Below are 20,254 nucleotides of genomic sequence, written 5' to 3'. Positions count from 1 at the left end.
GCCTCCCAACCTGAAGCAAATACTCACCAGCAACCGCACACTATACAACATAAACACTAACCCAGGAACCTATCCTTGCAACAAAGCCCGATGCCAGCTCTGTCCACATATCCATTCAAGTGACACCATCATAGGACCTAATCACATCAGACACGCCATCAGGGACTCGTACACCTGCACATCTACCAACGTGATATATGCCATCATGTGCCAGCAATGCCCCTCTGCCATGTACATTGGCCAAACCGGACAGTCTCTACGCAAAAGAATAAATGAACACAAATCTGACATCAGGAATCATAACATTCAAAAACCAGTGGGAGAACACTTCAACCTCTCTAACCACTCAGTGACAGACTTGAAGGTGGCAATTTTGCAACAAAAAAACTTCAAAAACAGACTCCAAAGAGAAACTGCTGAACTCGAATTAATATGCAAACTAGATACAATTAACTGTGGCCTAAACAGAGACTGGGAATGGTTGGGCCATTCACTAATTGAATCTATTTCCCTATGTTAAGTTCTCCTCACACCTTCTATGGGCCATCTTAATTATCACTTCAAAAAGTTTTTTTTCCTCCTGCTGATGATAGCTCATCTCAATTGATTAGACTCTTCCTGTTGGTATGCATACTTCCACCTTTTCATGTTCTCTGTATGTATAAATATCTCCTGTCTGTGTGTTCCATTCTATGCATCCGAAGAAGTGAGTTGTAACTCACGAAAGCTCATGCTAAAATAAATTTGTTAGTCTTTAAGGTGCCACAAGTACTCCTGTTCTTTTTTGCGGATACAGACTAACACGGCTGCTACTCTGAAACTTGACTTTCAAACACCTGAATAGCAACTGTAACTTTTCTTGTCTGCATAGTAAACACTGGCATTTTTATCTGTTTGAATAAGCAAAGTGGTGCTTTTCCCTGCCTCCTTGGTTGCAAAGATTTGAACTGCTTCCTGAAGAGCCACAGTCTGGGCCAGCTCATGCTCTACTGAGATGGTTGCAAGGCCGACCAGCCTCTCCTGTGTCATTGTGGAGCATAAATGTGTTTTTATTAACTTCAGCTTGGACAAGCTGCATTCTCCACTGGCAACTGTATGCGCAGAGCAACAAAAGCATTTGGAAAGAGGGTGGTCATCTTATTTGTGCACATATATTCCAGAACAGCCTTTGGAGTTGATCCTGCTGAAATGTATCTTGAAAGGGCTTTCAGTTCATCACCTAAATCACGCGCATCAATATTGCGCATGTCATCATGTGTCAACACTGCCCTGCATTGCTGGTGTAGGTGGTCTTCAGGTATAGTGAGGAGTTTTGGAATATCATACAACATCCCAAATATACTGCTGTATTCCTTGAGATGCATGAAACGTTCAACTGACTGTACTGCACAGTCTAGCACCTGGTTAAAGAATTCAGCTTTGAACTGTTTGGGGTCCCTTATGGGATTATTCCGTGCCTCGCAATCAAAAAAGACGGTTACTCACCGTTGTAACTGTTGTTCTTCGAGATGTGTTGCTCATATCCATTCCAGTTAGGTGTGTGCGCGCTGCGTGCACGCTCGTTGGAAGATTTTTACCCTAGCAACACTCGGTGGGTCGGCTGGGCGCCCCCTGGAGTGGCGCCGCTATAGCGCCAGATATATATCCCTGCCGACCCATCCGCTCCTCAGTTCCTTCTTGCCGGCTACTCCGACAGTGGGGAAGGAGGGCGGGTCTGGAATGGATATGAGCAACACATCTCGAAGAGCAATAGTTACAACGGTGAGTAACCGTCTTTTCTTCTTCGAGTGATTGCTCATATGCATTCCAGTTAGGTGATTCCCAAGCCTTACCTAGGCGGTGGGATCGGAGAGAGACGTGGCAGAGTGTAAGACTGCTGAGCCGAAGCCTGCATCATCTCTGGATTGTTGTACCAATGCGTAGTGGGAAGCAAAGGTGTGAACCGAAGACCAGGTAGCCACCCGACAGATTTCCTGGATGGGAACATGGGCCAAGAAGGCGGCAGAAGAGGCCTGTGCTCTTGTGGAGTGAGCAGTAAGGTGGCTAGCCTGAACGTGAGCGAGCTCGTAGCATGTCTTGATACAGGATGTCACCCAAGATGAGATCCGCTGGGACGAGTCTGGCATGCCCTTCATTCGGTCCACCACTGTCCAAAGAGCTGGGGCGAACGTCGAAAGGGTTTTGTCCGCTCTATATAAAAGGCTAGAGCCCTACGGACGTCCAAAGTATGAAGGTGCTGTTCCCGGCGCGATGAGTGCGGTTTCGGGAAGAAAACCGGGAGGAAGATGTCCTGGTTTACATGAAAAGCAGACACCACCTTGGGGAGGAAGGAGGGGTGTGGTTGGAGGTGCACCTTGTCTTTGTGGAAGATCGTATAAGGCGGTCCCGCCGTCAGGACGCGGAGTTCTGAGACTCGCCTCGCCGAAGTGATAGCGACGAGGAAAGCCGTCTTCCAAGAGAGATATAAAAGGGAACACGTGGCCATAGGCTCGAAAGGGGGCCCCATAAGTTTGGCTAAGACCAGGTTTAAGTCCCAGGTAGGGGCCGGGCGCCGGATATGTGGGTACATCCGTTCTAGTCCCTTAAGGAACCGGGAAACCATCTGGTTAGAAAAAATAGAGTGGCCACCCTCGCTGGGTCGGAAGGCCGAGATGGCTGCCAGGTGTACCTTTAAGGAGACCGCGAGGCCCTGCTCCTTGAGGGACCAAAGGTAGTCCAATATCTTTGGGATAGACACCAGATGAGGATCGCAGCCGTTCTGATTGCACCAGAGGGCAAAACGCTTCCACTTGGCGAGGTAAGTCGACCTAGTGGAAGGTTTCCTGCTCCCCAGAAGCACATGCTGTACTGCAGTAGAACAATTCCGCTCCGCCTGAGTCAACCACGCAGGAGCCATGCCGTGCGGTGAAGGGAGTGCAGGTCCGGGTGGTGAAGCCTGCCGAAGTCCTGCGTTATGAGATCCGGCCATAGTGGCAGGGGAATTGGCTCCGCCACTGATAGGTCAAACAGCAGGGTGTACCAATGCTGCCTCGGCCATGCTGGAGCAATGAGAATAAGGTTGGCTCTGTCCCTCCGGGGCTTGAGCAGCACTCTGTGAATGAGGGGAAACGGTGCAAAGGCATAAAACAGGTGTCTCGTCCACGGGAGGAGAAAGGCGTCTTAGAGGGAGCCCGGGGAGCGTCCCTGGTAGGAGCAGAACACGTGGCATTTCCTGTTCTCTCTGGAGGCAAAGAGGTCTACTTGGGGAAAGCCCCACCTCCGGAAAACTGTATAGATGACATTGGGATGGATCGACCATTCGTGAGACAGGAATGACCTGCTGAGGCGATCTGCCAGGGTGTTCTGTACTCCTGGGAGAAAAGACGCTACTAAATGAATAGAGTGGGCTATGCAGAAGTCCCACAGTTGGACGGCTTCTTGACAAAGTAGGGAGGAATGCGCCCCGCCCTGCTTGTTTATGTAGAACATTGTCGTCGTGTTGTCCGTGAACATGGACACACAGCAGCCTTGTAGATGGACTCGAAACGTCTGGCACGCCAGGCGGACTGCCCTCAGCTCCCTGACGTTGATATGTAAGGCCAGCTCGTGGGGTGACCAGAGGCCTTGAGTGTGTAGGTTCCTGAGGTGGGCACCCCAACCCAAAGATGATGCGTCTGTGGTCAGCACTACGGAGGGTTGGGGAGGGTGGAACGGTACCCCTGCGCAAACCACCGTGGGGGTCTAACCATCAATTGAGGGAGATGAGGACTGTCCCGGGAATCGTGACCACTGAGTCTATATTGTCCCTGTGCGGGCGGTATAGTGATGCGAGCCATGTTTGGAACCACCGAAGCCGGAGTTTCGCGTACAGGGTCACGAAAGTGCATGAGGCCATGTGACCTAGTAGGCTGAGGCAGGTGCGCACTGACGTTGTCGGGAAGGATTGGAAGCTTCAAATGATCGAAGACATGGCCTGAAACCGAGGCAGAGGGAGGCAGGCCCTGGCCAGATTGGAGTCCAGAACTGCTCCGATAAATTCCATCCGCTGCGTTGGAGTCAATGTAGACTTTTCGGCGTTGACCATAAGGCTTAGCCTGCCGAAGAGGTCTGTGACTACGTGCATGTGCTGAGACACCTGCAGTTGGGAAGTCCCGCGAACCAGCCAGTCGTTGAGGTACGGGTAGATGTGTATTGGACGAAGGCGGAGGGCTGCTGCGACCACAGCCATGCACTTGGTGAAGACCCTCAGTGCCGTAGAGAGGCCGAAGGGGAGCACCGTGAACTGGTAGTGCTGGTGGTTGACGACAAAGCGAAGGTAGCGTCAATGTGGCGGGTAAATGGCAACGTGGAAGTACGCGTCCTTCATATCGAGGGCGGCATACCAGTCTCCCGGATCCAGGGAAGGGATAATGGTCCCCAGGGTTACCATGCGGAACTTGAGCTTTACCATAAATCTGTTGAGCTCTCGCAGGTCTAGGATTGGTCGCAGACCTCCCTTTGCCTTGGGGATTAGGAAGTAGCGGGAATAAAAACCCCTGCCCCTGATGCCTTCTGGCACCTCCTCTATGGCACCCAAATTCAAGAGAGTCTCGACCTCTTGCAAGAGGAATTGCTCATGAGAGGGGTCCCTGAAGAGGGACGGGTAGGGTGGGTGGGAGGGAGGAGGAGAAACAAATTGGAGGTGGTATCCCGCTTCCACCGTGCGGAGAACCCAGCTGTCGGAGGTTATCTGGGACCAGGCAGGGAGGAAATGGGAGAGACGGTTGGAAAAAGATGGGGAAGGATCCGGTAGAGAAACTGGTGGGCCGTCCTCGGGCGTCCCATCAAAAGTTCTGCTTCGACCCCGAAGATGGTTTTGGGGGCGGTTGGGCTTGGTTCCCCTGGTTGCCCAATTGTCTCCGCCGGTTCACCCAGCCACGACGCCTGGTGTCTTGTCGCGGCCTGGGTTGATTATAGGGGCGGTACGGCTGGGGCCGGAAGGACCTATGTTGGGTTACTGGAGTGTGCATGCCCAACGAGCGCATTGTAATGCGGTTGTCCTGGAGGCTCTGCAGTCTTGGGTCAGTTTTCTCTGAAAAGAGACCCTGACCGTCAAAGCGCAAATCCTGAATCGTTTGCTGCAATTCAGGTGGGAGAGTCGAAGCTTGGAGCCAGGATATGCGCCTCATTGTTATGCCAGAGGCCAGGGTTCTGGCCGCCGAGTCCGCTGAATCCAGGGAGGCCTGGAGGGCAGTTCTGGCTACTTTTTTACCCTCTTCCAAAAAGGCTGTGAACTCTGGACAGGAGTCTTGTAGCAGAAGCTCAGTGAACTTGCCTACAGACACCCATGTATTAAAGCTGTAGCGGCTTAGAAGGGCCTGCTGATTGGCCACCCTAAGTTGAAGGCCGCCAGCCGAGTAGATCTTATGGCCTAGAAGGTCCATGCGCCTCGCCTCCTTCGCCTTAGGAGCCGGCGCTTGCTGGCCATGTCGTTCCCGTTCATTGACGGATTGAACTACCAGTGAGCAGGGAGGAGGGTGGGTGTACAGATATTCATAGCCCTTTGACGGGACCATGTATTTTCTTTCCACTCCCCGAGCCGTCGGTAGGATGGAGGCCGGGGACTGCCATATGGTATCGGCATTGTTTTGAATGGTATGTATGAACAGCAGGGCCACTTGGAGGGGGGCATCCGCCGTCAATATGTCAACCACTGGGTCCTCTACTTCTGCTACCTCCGCAACCGGCAGGTTCATATTTTGAGCTACCCTCCTCAATAAGTCCTGATGCGCCCGAAGGTCAATAGGAGGAGGACCCGAGGAGGATGTTCCTGCAACTGCCTTATCAGGTGAGGAGGAGGAGGAGAGGCCCGGTACCAAGGGGTCCTGTGGTGGGTCGGTGAGCGGCGGAGCAGCGTCTGCAGCGAGAAGAGCTTCAGGTTCCTCAGAAGCAAGTGGTGCCTCGTCCGTGGTCGTGGGAGGAGGCCTGCTAACCGTGGCTTCTGGAGCTCGATGGTCAGAGGGGCCTGAGCACTGAGCCACGAATGGGGCACCTTGCGCTTCGTGGTACGCCCACGGGGTCCAGAAAGCCCATTGAGGAGTGCCTTGGTCTTGGCCTTGAGGCTCGGACTGCTGGTATGCAGCACTGCCGGCGTGGGACGAGATGGATGGTTGTCTCGAAGGCCATGGCGGTGCCGAGAAGCCCTGGAACGGTGCTGCCGATTCAGCCGTTCGGTCCCGGGGCGGTACCGGGGAACGGTACCGGTCCTGTCAGTGCCGGAAGTGAGATCGGGACCATCTACCGTGCCGGTGCCGGGAGGTCGACCAGGATCTCGAGTCTCTATGGCGAGAACGGCTGCGGGACGTACGGTACCGAGAGCGGTACCAAGAGCCGGATCGGTGCCGATAACGTTTGTCCGGCGACCGGGATCGTGATCATCTCCGCGAGTACGACCGGTACCGCGATGGAGAGCGGTACCGGGACTGCGAGCGGTGCCGGGATCGGGACCAGCATGAGCGGGAACGTCTCCGAGATCAGGATCTGGAGTGACGTTTCTCTTGGTGGTCAGGGGAAGGAGGCCTCATTATGGCCAGCTTGCCAACTGACTTGACAACCCACACCGGCGGTGCCGGGGGTTGAGGCTGTGTCAGCTCCGTCAGCGCAATTAGCTCTCTTGCCGTCGAGAAAGTCTCAGGAGTTGAAGGGAGAGCTAGCTCAACCGCAGTTTGGACTGGGGAGCAGTGTGGTACCAGACTCAACGGCCCTTGCGGTGCCGGCATCGACGGTGCCGCGCTAGGAGGAGCTTGGAGTTGCGGTGCTGGAGTTGGTGGTGCTGGCATAGGTACCGGGGTTCGGCCTACGGGCCTGGACGTATGGTCCTTTTTGGAGGATGAAGTCGGTGCAGCCTTACATTTCCCCGAGGGGGAGAGGGAACGGTGCCGGGGAACCGGTGCCGGCTGTTGTCGGTGCCGGGTCTCGGTGCCGGAGTGAGTTGGAGCCGAAGGCACGCTCCTCACCAATGCAGACTGCTGGGCGGTCGGTGCCGGCGCCGCAGGGCTAAGTGCCGACTCCATTAGGAGCTGCTTTAAGCGAAAGTCCCGCTCCTTCTTTGTTCTTGGCTTGAATGATTTGCAAATGCAACACTTATCAGGAAGGTGAGACTCTCCTAAGCACTTCAGGCAAGATTCATGAGGGTCTCCAACCGACATCGGCTTCTGGCAGGCTGAGCACGGCTTAAACCCCGGTGCCTTGGGCATGAGCCCACACCGGGTCAGGGGAAAAAGGAGCTAGTCCCCCAATCCCCCGGTTAACTATAACACTAACTACAACTAAACTAGTAAACTAACTCTAACTATACTAAAGTTGAATTATATACACGATAAAGTAGAAACAAGAGCGAGAAGCTAGGGTTGTGGAGGACAGCGATGCCGCACTCCACTGTTCCAACGACAGTCACGGGCAGTAAGAAGGAACTGAGGAGCGGATGGATCGGCAGGGATATATATCTGGTGCTATAGTGGCGCCACTCCAGGGGGCGCCCAGCCGACCCACCGAGTGTTGCTAGGGTAAAAATCTTCCGACGAGCGTGCACGCGGGTAAAAATCTTCCGACGAGCGTGCACGCGGCGCGCACACACCTAACTGGAATGCAATCACTCGAAGAAGAATGTCGTCTTCTTCGGTCACTCTTGTATTCTTGAATGGGTGGGAAAATAGCTTCAATGTGAAGTTCCTCTGCCAACTTCTTTCCAATTTTTCCACATCCTTCTTGTAGTGTGAGGCGCAAAACTGGACACAGTACTCCAGATGAGGCCTCACCAATGTCGAATAGAGGGGAATGATCACATCCCTCCATCTGCTGGCAATACCCCTACTTATACAACCCAAAATGCCGTTAGCCTTCTTGGCAACAAGGGCACTCTGACTCATATCTAGCTTCTCGTCCACTGTAACCCCTAGGTCCTTTTCTGCAGAACTGCTGCCTAGTCACTCGGTCCCTAGTCTGTAGCAGTGCATGGGATTCTTCCATCCTAAGTTCAGGACTCTGCACTTGTCCTTGCTGAACCTCATCAGATTTCTTTTGGCCCAATCCTTTAATTTCTCTAGGTCCCTCTGTATCCTATCCCTACCCTCCAGCATATCTACCACTCCTTCAAGTTTACTGTCATGTGTAAACTTGCTGAGGGCACAGTCCACACCATCCTCCAGATCATTAATGAAGATATTGAACAAAACCAGCCCCAGGACCGACCCTTGGGGCATACCGCTTGATACTGGCTGCCAACTAGACATGGAGCCATTGATCACTACCCGTTGAGCCCGACAATCTAGCAAGCTTTCTATCCATCTTATAGTCCATTCATCTAGCCCATACTTCTTTAACTTGCTGGCAAGAATATTGTGGGAGACCGTATCAAAAGCTTTGCTAAAGTCAAGGAATGACACATCCACTGCCTTCCCCTCATCCACAGACCCAGTTATCTCCTCACAGAAGGCAATTAGGTTAGTCAGGCATGACTTGCCTTTGGTGAATCCATGCTGACTGTTCCTGATCACTTTCCTCTCCTCTAAGTGCTTCAGAATTGATTCCTTGAGGACCTGCTCCATGATTTTTCCAAGGACTGAGGTGAGGCTGACTGGCCTGTAGGTCCCCGGATCCTCCTCCTTCCCTTTTTTAAAGATGGGCACTACATTAGCCTTTTTCCAGTCATCTGGGACCTCCCCAATCGACATGAGTTTTCAAAGATAATGGCCAATAGCTCTGCAATCACATCAGCCAACTCTTTTAGCACCCTCGGATGCAGTGCATCTGGCCCCATGGACTTGTGCTTGTCCAGCTTTTCTAAATAGTCCCAAACCACTTTTCTCCACAGAGGGCTGGTCACCTCCTCCCCAGGCTGTGCTGCCCAGTGCAGTAGTCTGGGAGTTAACCTTATTTGTGAAGACAGAGGCAAAAAAAGCACTGAGTACATTAGCTTTTTCCACATCCTCTGTCACTAGGTTGCCTCCCTCATTCAGTAAAGGGCCCACACTTTCCTTGACTTTCTTCTTGTTGCTAACATACCTGAAGAAACCCTTCTTGTTACTCTTAACATCGCTTGCTAGCTGCAACTTCAAGTGCAATTTGGCCTTCCTGATCTCACTCCTGCATGCCTGAGCAATATTTTTATACTCCTAGCAATATTTTTATAATGGCAACTATGGCATCATCCATCTTCCCAATTTGGTGTTTGATAGGCTTTATCCCCTCCACTTGACTTTCCCATTGTGTGGCACTCTGGTTTCAGTGTCAGAGAGGATGTTCCCAGATGTTGCTTCAAAATTTGCCATCGAAGAGTTGATGCAGAGAAAAATACATAGATGCTTTGAATTACATTAAAAAATTCAGCAGCCTCACTAGAAGCTGATGCTGCATCACTGACCACCAAGTTCCTTGCAGTTCTCCTTCATTGGACAAAATAACTGAAGAGTTTAACTGTTGGATCTGTGTCTGCACTCCTCTGTTCTTTCCTCTCATGTTGGCACCATTATCGTGGCCTTGACCTCTCATGTCAGCTATCGCAATTTCTGTATCTTCCAGCTTTTTAAGAAGCACATTTGTCATACCAACTCCTGTAGTATCATCAATGTCAATAAAGTCTAGAAAATGCTTTCTGACAGTCACCGTTGCAGGGACATTTTCACTAGGTTCTGTTGTTACAAAACGCACCATTGAAGTCATTTGTTCCATATGGCTGATGTCAGGTGTGCAGTCCAGAATAACAGAGTACTATCTTGCTGACTTCAGAGCTGCCACAATCTTCTGTTTGACTTTTGTTGCCAGTAACTGTATGATCTCATTTTGAATTGTTTTTTCCAAGGTAGTGGTGTGTGCACATTTCTTGGGTGGTGACCCTTCTTAGATGCGCCTGGAGTACAGCATCAAACTCAGCCATCAGCTCCACAATTTTAAGGAAGTTTCCATTGTTTCGCACATACAGCTAATCTGAAGTCCCACGCAGTGCTAGGTTTTGGGTAGCAAGCATTCTCACAATGGCAATGAGCCTTTTCAGAACATTTTACCAATAAAGAGACTGATGCAATCTTCTCTCGATGCTGATCATCTATGGTGACCTTTAACCTTAGTCTCATCTCTAGCTCTTTCCACCTATTGAATGCTCTTTGGTGATTTGCTGCCTTCTCATGGCATGCCAGATTTTTCCAGTTCCTGTAGCTAGAACATTAGACTGGAAGAGTTTGCAACAACAACAAAAAAACCCAGTAAGAAGCATTCTTGGTTTTTGAGTACATAAGCCATGGCCTCTCCACTTTGTCAGCATTGGGGATTTCACGCCAGTAATGTGTTGGATGGAAACTTCTATTTTCATTGTCTTTGGGAAACGAAGTTTTTCACTTGCTGTGGCACATGCAGTACAAGGAAGTCCTTCGGGCTACTGCTCAAGTGGGTCCACAATCCTGGATCATCTAGACTTAAGGAACTAAACTCAGCAGCAGCTGTTTCTTGCGCCTCCACCACACTCTTCTCTGATCTACTCTTTTCTTCAGGAATGTGCATGGTTACATCCATTTGAGATGGAGATATGGATGCTGCAGTAGCTGCCAAGTCACCTGCACTCCGACTAACTGGAAGCTCAGGCATCTCCTCACCACTCACATCCTCACTGGGGCCAGAAGGCTCACCGTGAACATTTGTGTCTTTGTATCTCAGGAGAGCGCCTTCCCGCTTAGATAGAAAAGCTTCCTTTGCTTTTTCTTTTTCTGAATGCTGCCCCAGAGGGGCATTTTCTTCTTTCACTCATGACTGCTGTTCTGTGCCAGCTATAGTGGCTTTCAACACTCAACTGAAGGGAACAAATAAGCAGGCTGGTAGCAGGGCCTCAGTGAGGTAAGATATCAGCGTCTTAAGGGCCTAACTGGCTCCTACTACTTCAGTTGACTGCTTGTTCTCCTCAAGTGGGTTTAGGGAAGCAGCAGAAAACAAAAAGGTCCCTGAGAAGCTGGTGTTAATCAGTCCAGGCTCCTGCGGGTGCTAGAGAGGTACATAAGAGGCTCCTCCTCCTCTCTCTCCCTGCAGCTCCTGCTGCTTTCTGTTATTCCCTCTCACCTTTTCTCCTGCCTGCCTATTATGTCTCTTGTGCCCTCCTTCCGCCAGCACAGCACTCCACCATCTGTGCATCTAGAGCAGAGAGAATACATATGCACCAGCAGCAGACACAATTTTCTACACTCTGGGTTCTAGTGGCACCCCCACAGTCTGGCACCTCACACAGCTGCCTCAGTTCGCCTCATGGTAAGGCCAGCCCTACTGGTTTGTTTATGCAACAAACTCTCCTTTCCGTATGATTGAGAACCCAACTTCATTAACATGGTTCAGTCATTAAGACCAGGCAGGATACTGTTCATCCAACAGAGAAGATGTTGCAGGCAAATTCCTGGATAAAGTGTATGAAAGAGAAATTGAGCAGTGTGCAAAAGGTCTAGAGAGGAAAATTGTTAACCTGAGTCTTGATGGGTGGTGCAATGTCCACAATTATCCTGTTGCATGTGCTTGTGTGACAACAGAAGGGAATGTCTTCCTTACAGAAACAATTGATACATGCACACACAGCGGAATACTTACAAGAAGTAGCAGGAAAAGCTATAACAAAATGAAAAAAAATTCAAATGTCTAGTATGCAGCTTGGTCACAGACCATGCTGCAAATGTATGCAAGATAAGAAATTATTTAGAAGAGAGTCCCAAACTAACAACATATGCTTGCAGTGCTCATTTGATGCACCTCCTAGCCAAAGACTTCAATATTCCAGAAATAAAGGCTAATGTTGAAATTGCAAAATACTTTCGTAACAACCATTTTGCAGCAGCTGCTCTGAAAAAAGTGGCAGGAACCAAGCTAGCTCTCCCACAAGATGGCCGATGGAATTCAGTAGTGGACTGCTTTGAGCACTAGATCAAGAACTGGCCATATCTGATGACAGTTTGTGAACAAAATCGTGAAAAAAATATATGGCACTGTCACAGCCAAAGTTCTCAAAATTGGACTTAAGAGAAATGTTGAACACGTACTGAGTACCCTGAAGCCTATTTCTGTAGCCTTAAACAAAATGCAGGGAAATAGCTGTCTTATTGCTGAAGCTGTTGAAATTTGGAAGGAACTGAGTGAGATCTTAAAAAGAGAAATATGCAATGACAGAGTTAAAATTACAAGCATTAAAGCAAATGCGAGAAGCAATATCGCCAGCTTGTTTTCTTGCAAATATTCTCAATACTCAGTACCAAGATCAAACCTTAATTGTTGAAGAAGAGGAGTTGGCTAGGATATGGACATCCAGCAATCATCCCTCCATAATGACAACTATAATAAACTTCAGAGCTAAGGGTGACCCATTCAAGAAATATGTTTGCTGATGTTTTAAAGAAAGTAACACCAGTGAACTGGTGGAAGTCACTTAAGCACTTGGATTCAGAGACTGTTGAAGTGATAATTTCACTTTTAAATAGCAGTAGCTGCTTCTGCCAGTATAGAAAGAATATATTCTCCCTTTGGACTAATTCATTCCAAATTGAGGCCTGGTCTATACTACGCGTTTAAACCGAATTTAGCAGCGTTAAACCGATTTAACCCTGCACCCGTCCACACAATGAGGCCCTTTATATCGATATAAAGGGCTCTTTAAACCGATTACTGTACTCCTCCCCGACGAGAGGAGTAGCGCTGAAATCGGTATTGCCATGTCGGATTAGGGTTAGTGTGGCTGCAAATCGACGGTATTGGCCTCCGGGCGGTATCCCACAGTGCACCATTGTGACTGCTCTGGAAAGCCATCTGAACTCGGATGCACTGGCCAGGTAGACAGGAAAAGCCCCGCGAACTTTTGAATTTCATTTCCTGTTTGCCCAGCGTGGAGCTCTGATCAGCACAGGTGGCGATGCAGTCCCAAATCCAAAAAGAGCTCCAGCATGGACCATACGGGAGATACTGGAGCTGATTGCTGTATGGGGAGACAAATCTGTTCTATCAGAGCTCCGTTACAGAAGACAAAATGACAAAGCATTTGAAAAAATCTCCAGGCTATGATAGATAGAGGCCACAGCAGGGACTCAGCACAGTGCTGCATGAGAAGCGTAACGGAAAGCCAAAGAATCATATCGACGCTCATGGAGGGAGGGAGGGGGTACTGAGGACTCCAGCTATCCCACAGTCCCCACAGTCTCCGAAAAGCATTTGCATTCTTGGCTGAGATCCAAATGCCTGAAGGGTCAAAAACATTTTCTCAGATATTTTAGGGTTTATGTCGTCAATTTACACCCTTCCCCCCCCCCCCCCCGAAAGAAAAGGGAAAAAAATCGTTTCTCGCCTTTTTTCAATGTCACCCTATGTCTACTGCATGCTGATGGTAGACAGGGTGCTGCAGCGCTGAACACCAGCATCCCCTTCCTGGTGGCAGATGGTACAATATGCTCCTGGCTGGCCTCGGTGAGGTTGGCCGGGGGCGCCTGGGTAAAAATAGGAATGACTCCCGGTCATTCCCGGCAGATGGTACAAAAGGATTGGTAACCATCCTCATCATAGCAACTGGAGGCTGAGCTCCATCAGCACCTGCCCTTTCATGTCTAAAGAAAAGATTCTGTACTGCCTGGACTATCATAGCAGCGGGAGGCTGCCTCCCCCCTCATTTTATCTCACTAAAAGTCAGTGTTTCTTATTCCTGCATTCTTTATTACTTCATCACACAAATGGGGGGGACACTGCCACGTTAGCCCAGGAGGGTTGGGGGAGGAGGGAAGCAACGGGTGGGGTTGTTGCAGGGGCACCCCCTAGAATGCCATGCTGCTCATCATTTCTGCGGGATATCTGGGGCTCTGACCCAGAGCAGCTGTGCTCTCTAGTACACTTGCCCCATATTCTAGGCAGGACTGACTATTTTTAGACAAAACATAAAAAAGGGAATGACCCAGGGAGTCATTCCCATTTTTGTCCATGCGCCCCCGGCCGACCTCAGCGAGGCCAGCCAGGAGCACCCATGACAGCAGCAGATGGTACAAAAGGATTGATAACCGTCATCTCTAATTTCCAAATGCAAACGGTGCAAAATGACTGATAACCATCATCTCATCACCAATTTACAATGGCAGACGGTGCAATAGGGATGGTAATCGTCTCTGCTACCTTGCAAAGGCAAATGAATACTGCTGTGTAGCACTGCAGTACCGCCTCTGTCAGCAGCATCCAGTACACATATGGTGACAGTGACAAAAGGCAAAACAGGCTCCATGGTTGCCATGCTATGGCATCTGCCAGGGCAATCCAGGTGAAAAAGGGCGCAAAATGATTGTCTGCCATTGCTTTCATGGAGGAAGGATTGAGTGACGACATTTACCTAGAATCACCCGCGACATTGTTTTTGCCCCATCATGCATTGGGATCTCAACCCAGAATTCCAATGGGCGGGGGAGACTGCGGGAACTATGGGATAGCTACCCACAGTGCAACGCTCCGGAAATCGACGCTAGCCTTGGTACATGGACGCACACCGCCGAATTAACGTGCTTAGTGTGGCCGCGTGCACTCGACTTTATACAATCTGTTTTAAAAAACCACTTTCTGTAAAATTGGAATAATCCCATAGTGTAGACATACCCTGAGAAATCGTTTGGGACCTAAAAAAAGCAAGAAAGCTTGTTTTTCTTTTCCAGATTATGAACATACGGGAAAATGAAAGTTAAGATGACTTAACTGTTTTAGTTAAAAACAATTTTAACAAAAACAAACCTGATTTTTAAAAACTTAATGTTTAACTAAATTCAAAAATTCATATGCTTCTTTTGTTAAAATATTATATGTTTGCTGTTGAAGAAACAAATCCAGAATACATAACATTGATGTTTTAGTTAAACAAAACAATTTAAATGTCTATCTGGTTATGTTCTCCTCCTAATACAGCAAGAAAATCCTCCAAATATTAATGATTAACCTGTTGAATTGGAGATAGATATTTATGAAGTCATTGCGAGGTGAACTGCTTTGATTACCTTTGGCAAATAAAATAACCAATCATGCATTTTCTGATATAGCTGTAAAACTAATCTGAAAACTTTTCAGAAATAAATCACTTAAAAAATGTATAGTGTATCTTCTAAAAATGAAACCTACATCTCTCTGCGAGTTGTGAAGAATATGAGTTGTATTAAGGTTATAACAACCAACAAGAATGCACTTTATGTAGAAATCCATGATTAAATGTAGTCTTCCTGACTTGTGATTTAAATCAATTTGATTTAAATCAAATCCACCCTGGAAGGAACTGATGGTGGTTCACCCACACAGTGCTATTATTATGCCCCAACTCAGGAAGCATCCAAGGTTACTATTGCTCGAGACATCTAGGTTTTAAACACTGGGGTCAGTGCATTGTTTCTGAAGACAGACCACAAGCTTTCCTGGAATCCACACCACTACCTACTGATGCTGGATCACTGATCTGCAGGCTCGTCCTAGGTACAATCAGCTGCACAATCACATCCCTGAGCTTCCAAGAAGCAACAACAAATTTTGGTAGCCGCTGCTAGAACCCCATTGGTTGGCATCAAAGGTCTCTGTTCTAGCTAAACTGGGCCCTCTGGTGCCACATCTCCAATGCTTTAGTCCTGGTATCCATTCTACTGCAATGACAGGAAGACTCTGCACTTTCATCTTCCATTCAGGGGTAACAGTAAATTTATTTTGCCTGCAGATATCAAAAAATTTTCATACTGTTTTAAATTTACCTAAACCTGAGCAATCAGGTAGCAACAATGATGAGTGGGAAAGCACTTGAGAATCCCAATTTACAATCTGAGTCCAAGAACACCAATTCCTTAGAATTACTGGTAAGCAGTGGAATTCCTCGACCACAATATATAAAAATTGCTGTTTATAAAGAGGACACTAACATTATACAACTTTTTTCACGGAATAAAATCCATCTATGCTTTATACCAGTCCAAAAGTCCACAAGTGCCCAGGACATTCTTTTTTAAATGCTGCTTCAAAAGAAATACAGATAGAAACCCTGATATCCTGACCTCATCTGACATTTCAGAGCATTCATTTCTATATCTAGACTTTGGTCCACAGACCATAGGTTTCTTAACAGTGTAATTGGATAATAACTCTAACCAGGCAGTGCCTGTGCCACCATAAAGCAGATTATAAAAGGAACCATCTCTTATTCATTCTACTTACAGTTGAGCAACGTATTTGAGGTCATTCAGAAGCAGAAAGTCCTCATTAGGGAATCCCTCTCACCTCCCTTACCATCTACAGTATACTTCCAGAATGATTGGGATGTTCACCTTGTTCTTTAACCAGGGCTTATGGACTTCGTATGAGATTAAGCTTACATATTATGATCCTAGAGTCAAAAGATATTTATCTAGTCTTCAAGACTTGTCCCTTTGATCAAGATCAAAGACTCATCAATCGTTAGCTAAAAATCAATGTATCCAGGCTGGGTTTCCTCAGCGCTGGTAATACTATTGCACATTTGAAGTAGTAAGGAAAGATTCCTTCTGTGACTGAGGTATGGCTATTTCAGTCAGGAGTAGCACCAGTTCCTCATTACTTTCAAAAGCCAGGAAGAGCATGGGCCACATTTAGTTTCCTGGTCAACACTCCTTTAGGGCGTCCGGTACTAGTTCATGAGTGAATGTACTTGACTCCTGTAACACAGACAGGCTGTTTGCTGGCCCACGTGGGGGAGCAGCTCCATGCTGTTTGAGAAGCTTTCCCAAAGGACCATGTTCTTTTCAGCAGGGTAGGATGATGGGTCTTCACAGCACTTGGTGCTCGACTCTGTTGTGAGCGGTAGGCACAGAGGACTGTTGAAGTAGTTTACCACTCTGGATAATTCCTTCGGGTGGGATCTGGCAGCTTCAATGAAGGCTGACAGAAAGGGTCTCTTGGCCTGTAATACATCTCAGTAAAGGCTTGGAGGAATCCTTTATTTCATCCTACCAACTGTAGGTTTTCATCATTGTTACTCAAATTTCAACCCCTCTTCCCATCTGGTTCAGGGTGGTCAGAAAACCAACGAGATGCGTGTGCACGATGGGGAGGGAGGGGCTGTTTAGAGGGTCAGAGTGTCAAAGGCTAGAATACAATGATGGTTCACCAGATCCTTGAGTCCTTGTCCTATACGTTCAGTGCTACTGCCCTTTAGCAGGCTTTGTAATTTGATGGTGTCCATTAGTCTTGGTAGTAGAATCAGGATTATGGGCCTTTCTTGTTGCCTGGGAGATTGTAGAGCTCTGCCTTAAATGAGATGATGCCCAAAGCAGTGACTGGGTTGTGATGCCCTCAATATTGATAACTAAACAAAACATCAAGTCCAGGGTGTGACCAGCTGTGTGTTGGTCCAGAGAGAACCTGTGAGGGTCCTACGGAGGCAAGTGAAGAGCTGAGTTTTTGGACTTTTTCATCTGCAGCCCTGTCAACATAAATTAAATCTGCCAGGGCAACACCAAGTCAAAGGTATTATTTAATCACCAATGGCATCAGACATCTGTTTCCTTGAAGTAAGCTGTTTCTGTTGTCCTTGACAAGTCTGTTGCTCTTACATGCTTTGGAGAAGAGGTAAAGGGGAGAACGCACTGACCATTTAGTAATGTCTGAGTTATAATTGTAAGAGGCCTCCTGATCAGGAAACGGTGGCAAAGGCAGGAGGAGCAAGGGTGAGGTTCAGGGTTCTTTCCCCATAAGAAATGGGCTGCCAGAGAGATCCCTTACCAGTGGTGGTTCCTGTGCAGTGCAGAGGGATTGGAACTGCAGTCTCTGCCTCTCTTCCAAATTTTAGAAAACGTCATTTTCTTCACTTCTCATTTCCAAATCTTCAAAAGTAAATGGCAGCCGCTGTCCTGCTTCCAGGAAAGACTGGGTGTATGCTGGGCCACCTGGAGGTGGTTCGCACCACTGCTGCTGCATTCCCATGGGGGTGAGAGAGGAGAAGCGACCTGACTCCTTTAAGTGGACCTGACTCCACTCTGTTTCCAATGACATTGGTGGAGTATAGGGCCAGTTGGAGCTGGTTTCCACTACTGTGTCCAGGACAAGTCAATGAGAAGCAAGAGTGAATAAACATGTTAATGGAAGCATCAAGTTTTGCACACTGCTTACTGCATAGCCACTAGATCATCTTGTTACTCTCTCTCTGCTTTTTCCTCTTCCCATTGCCCACTTTTTGCCTGTCCATGACCCTCATTTATTGAATCATGTCCCATTTATATTGTAAACACTGTGGAACAGGGATTGTTAGCCTAGCATGTTTTAAGGTGCTCATAAATAGTAACATGGTTTTCTAAATTCTAAATTTAGCTTCACAAGTTCTCTTCACTCTGGCAAAGGATTTGTCATCTGACAGATATGAAAAGCCCTGGGATTAGTCATGTCTGAACTAACTAGATGCCTACAGTACTTATCTACAGGTTCCATTCATTTCAAGGCTAGTAATTTTTTTTTCTGGTTTAAAAAAATATCTATGCATGAGATCAAGTTTACATAGCTCTTACAAACATCTCTTAAGAATCATCCTCCTGATACCAAAGCGCTGGTTAGTCCTTTCCCCATCACTTGCCTCCAAATGGGAACCCAAGTTTAATTCCGATCCTAACTTTTTATTATTTTGCAGAAATTCCATGCATCACAGACTAGTTTACTTTTCAATACTAACATTCTCAGATTCATGCCATTTAACAAGGAGTTATAAATGCACACTACTACATTCACACAGCCCACTTTTTGTGAGACAGTGCATTTCTTAATCTCAAGTAAAATTACGCCAGGCCACTGAAGGGAAAAATGTCCAGATTTTAAGCCTGGAGATTCAAAAGGCATCAGCATTAAAAATAAATGAAAATGTATTATTTATCCAAAGCCACAAGTCACTGAGAAAAGCTAAAGAAGCAAGAATGAAAACTAATATCTTTGGGAGAGGTGACTGATGCTAGCCACCTGAGAAATTAGCATATCACTTTGAGGTTCCCATCTGGAAAAAGAGGTCAGCCTTTAATATAGCCACATGTACCACTTGTCAGAGCTCACATCATAAGTGTCCTCAACATCTCAGAGAAGTTCCCACTGCACTTGAGTGGCGGTTCTGCAGGGCAGCACCAATATGCACTACTAGACTAGAGTTTCATTATTTCAATGAGTCTATGAATCTTTGTAATCTATTGGTGATCAGACAGTATCATCTATAAGCACAATACATGGGGCTTCTGGTATCAAGCTGTAGCTCAGTCCTCCAATCCCAAACCTAGAAGAGTTGGGAAAACGCCATGGAGGACACTTATTCAGCTTCTTGAGACATACAGCACTGATGAACCACTCCTTCAAGTCCACACAAGAGACAACAACTAGTTCCAGGAAGAGCTACATCCAGGCCTTCTTGGCTAAAAGAACTGTCACCACACATGCTCTAGCGTAAGGAATGGATCCCTATGGCTCCAAAGAGGCTGGGAACATCTTAATATTAACATCTTAACGACATATGTAAATGTTTTGCTTTAAAACAGAGACACAAGGTGGGTGAGGTAATATCTTATTTGCCCAACTTCTATTGGTGAGAGAAATGCTTATAATACCCCTAATATCCTGGGACCGACAAGGCTAGAACAACATTGCTTTAAAACAAGTTTTAAGTGACCCCCAGAAGTCAGCACTCTTGGTCCAACTGCCTTCAAATTATGCTCAATCCTGTGAGCAGAACAAGCTAGTTGATCCAGAAGAAAACGAAGCAGGCTGAGAGTGCTCCTTTCACAGAGTTAGTAAGAAAGCAGGAACAACAATTATGCAACTGTTTGGAAAATACTGCAACCTAACATACAGCTGATACAGGAAAGCAAAACAAAATAGAGATGCAACCCCTTTAACAGAAGCAAACGCATAAGGGGTGAATAGAACAAAAAGCAAAGGACATTTTCCTTCTGACAGATGCAAGAATAATCTTCAATAAAGTTATGCTTTGGGGATCCAAGTAACAGAGGAACCATTTTGCGAGCGATGCAAAGATATTATAAAAAAACTTTCCTTCTTAACTACAACATCTTTTATTGAACGCATCCTTTGCCTTCGATGAATTTTACTTGTAACAAGAGTAAGTATTCACCCACGAAAGCTCATGCTCCAAAACTTCTGTTAGTCTATAAGGTGCCACAGGACTCTGCTGCTTTTAAGAGTAAGCATGTTAACAGTAAGTTTGTGTGTTGCAAAAAAGGGTCAATAAAAAACACTTTTCAAAACAGGCAAAATGGATTTTAAA

At 47.3% G+C, this 20,254-nt stretch overlaps 1 protein-coding gene across 3 annotated transcripts in view; it reads right to left on the bottom strand.

Moving 5' to 3' along the window:
- Nucleotides 1-20,254, bottom strand: part of CSNK1G1 (casein kinase 1 gamma 1) — a 287,722-nt gene that overhangs the window by 170,931 nt on the left and 96,537 nt on the right. The window lies entirely within an intron of this gene.

The sequence above is a fragment of the Mauremys mutica genome, chromosome 11 (assembly GCF_020497125.1).
Source record: "Mauremys mutica isolate MM-2020 ecotype Southern chromosome 11, ASM2049712v1, whole genome shotgun sequence".
Taxonomy (NCBI): domain Eukaryota; kingdom Metazoa; phylum Chordata; order Testudines; family Geoemydidae; genus Mauremys; species Mauremys mutica.
Note: the sequence above shows the minus strand (reverse complement) of the source record. Positions and strands in the feature narration are given on the sequence as shown.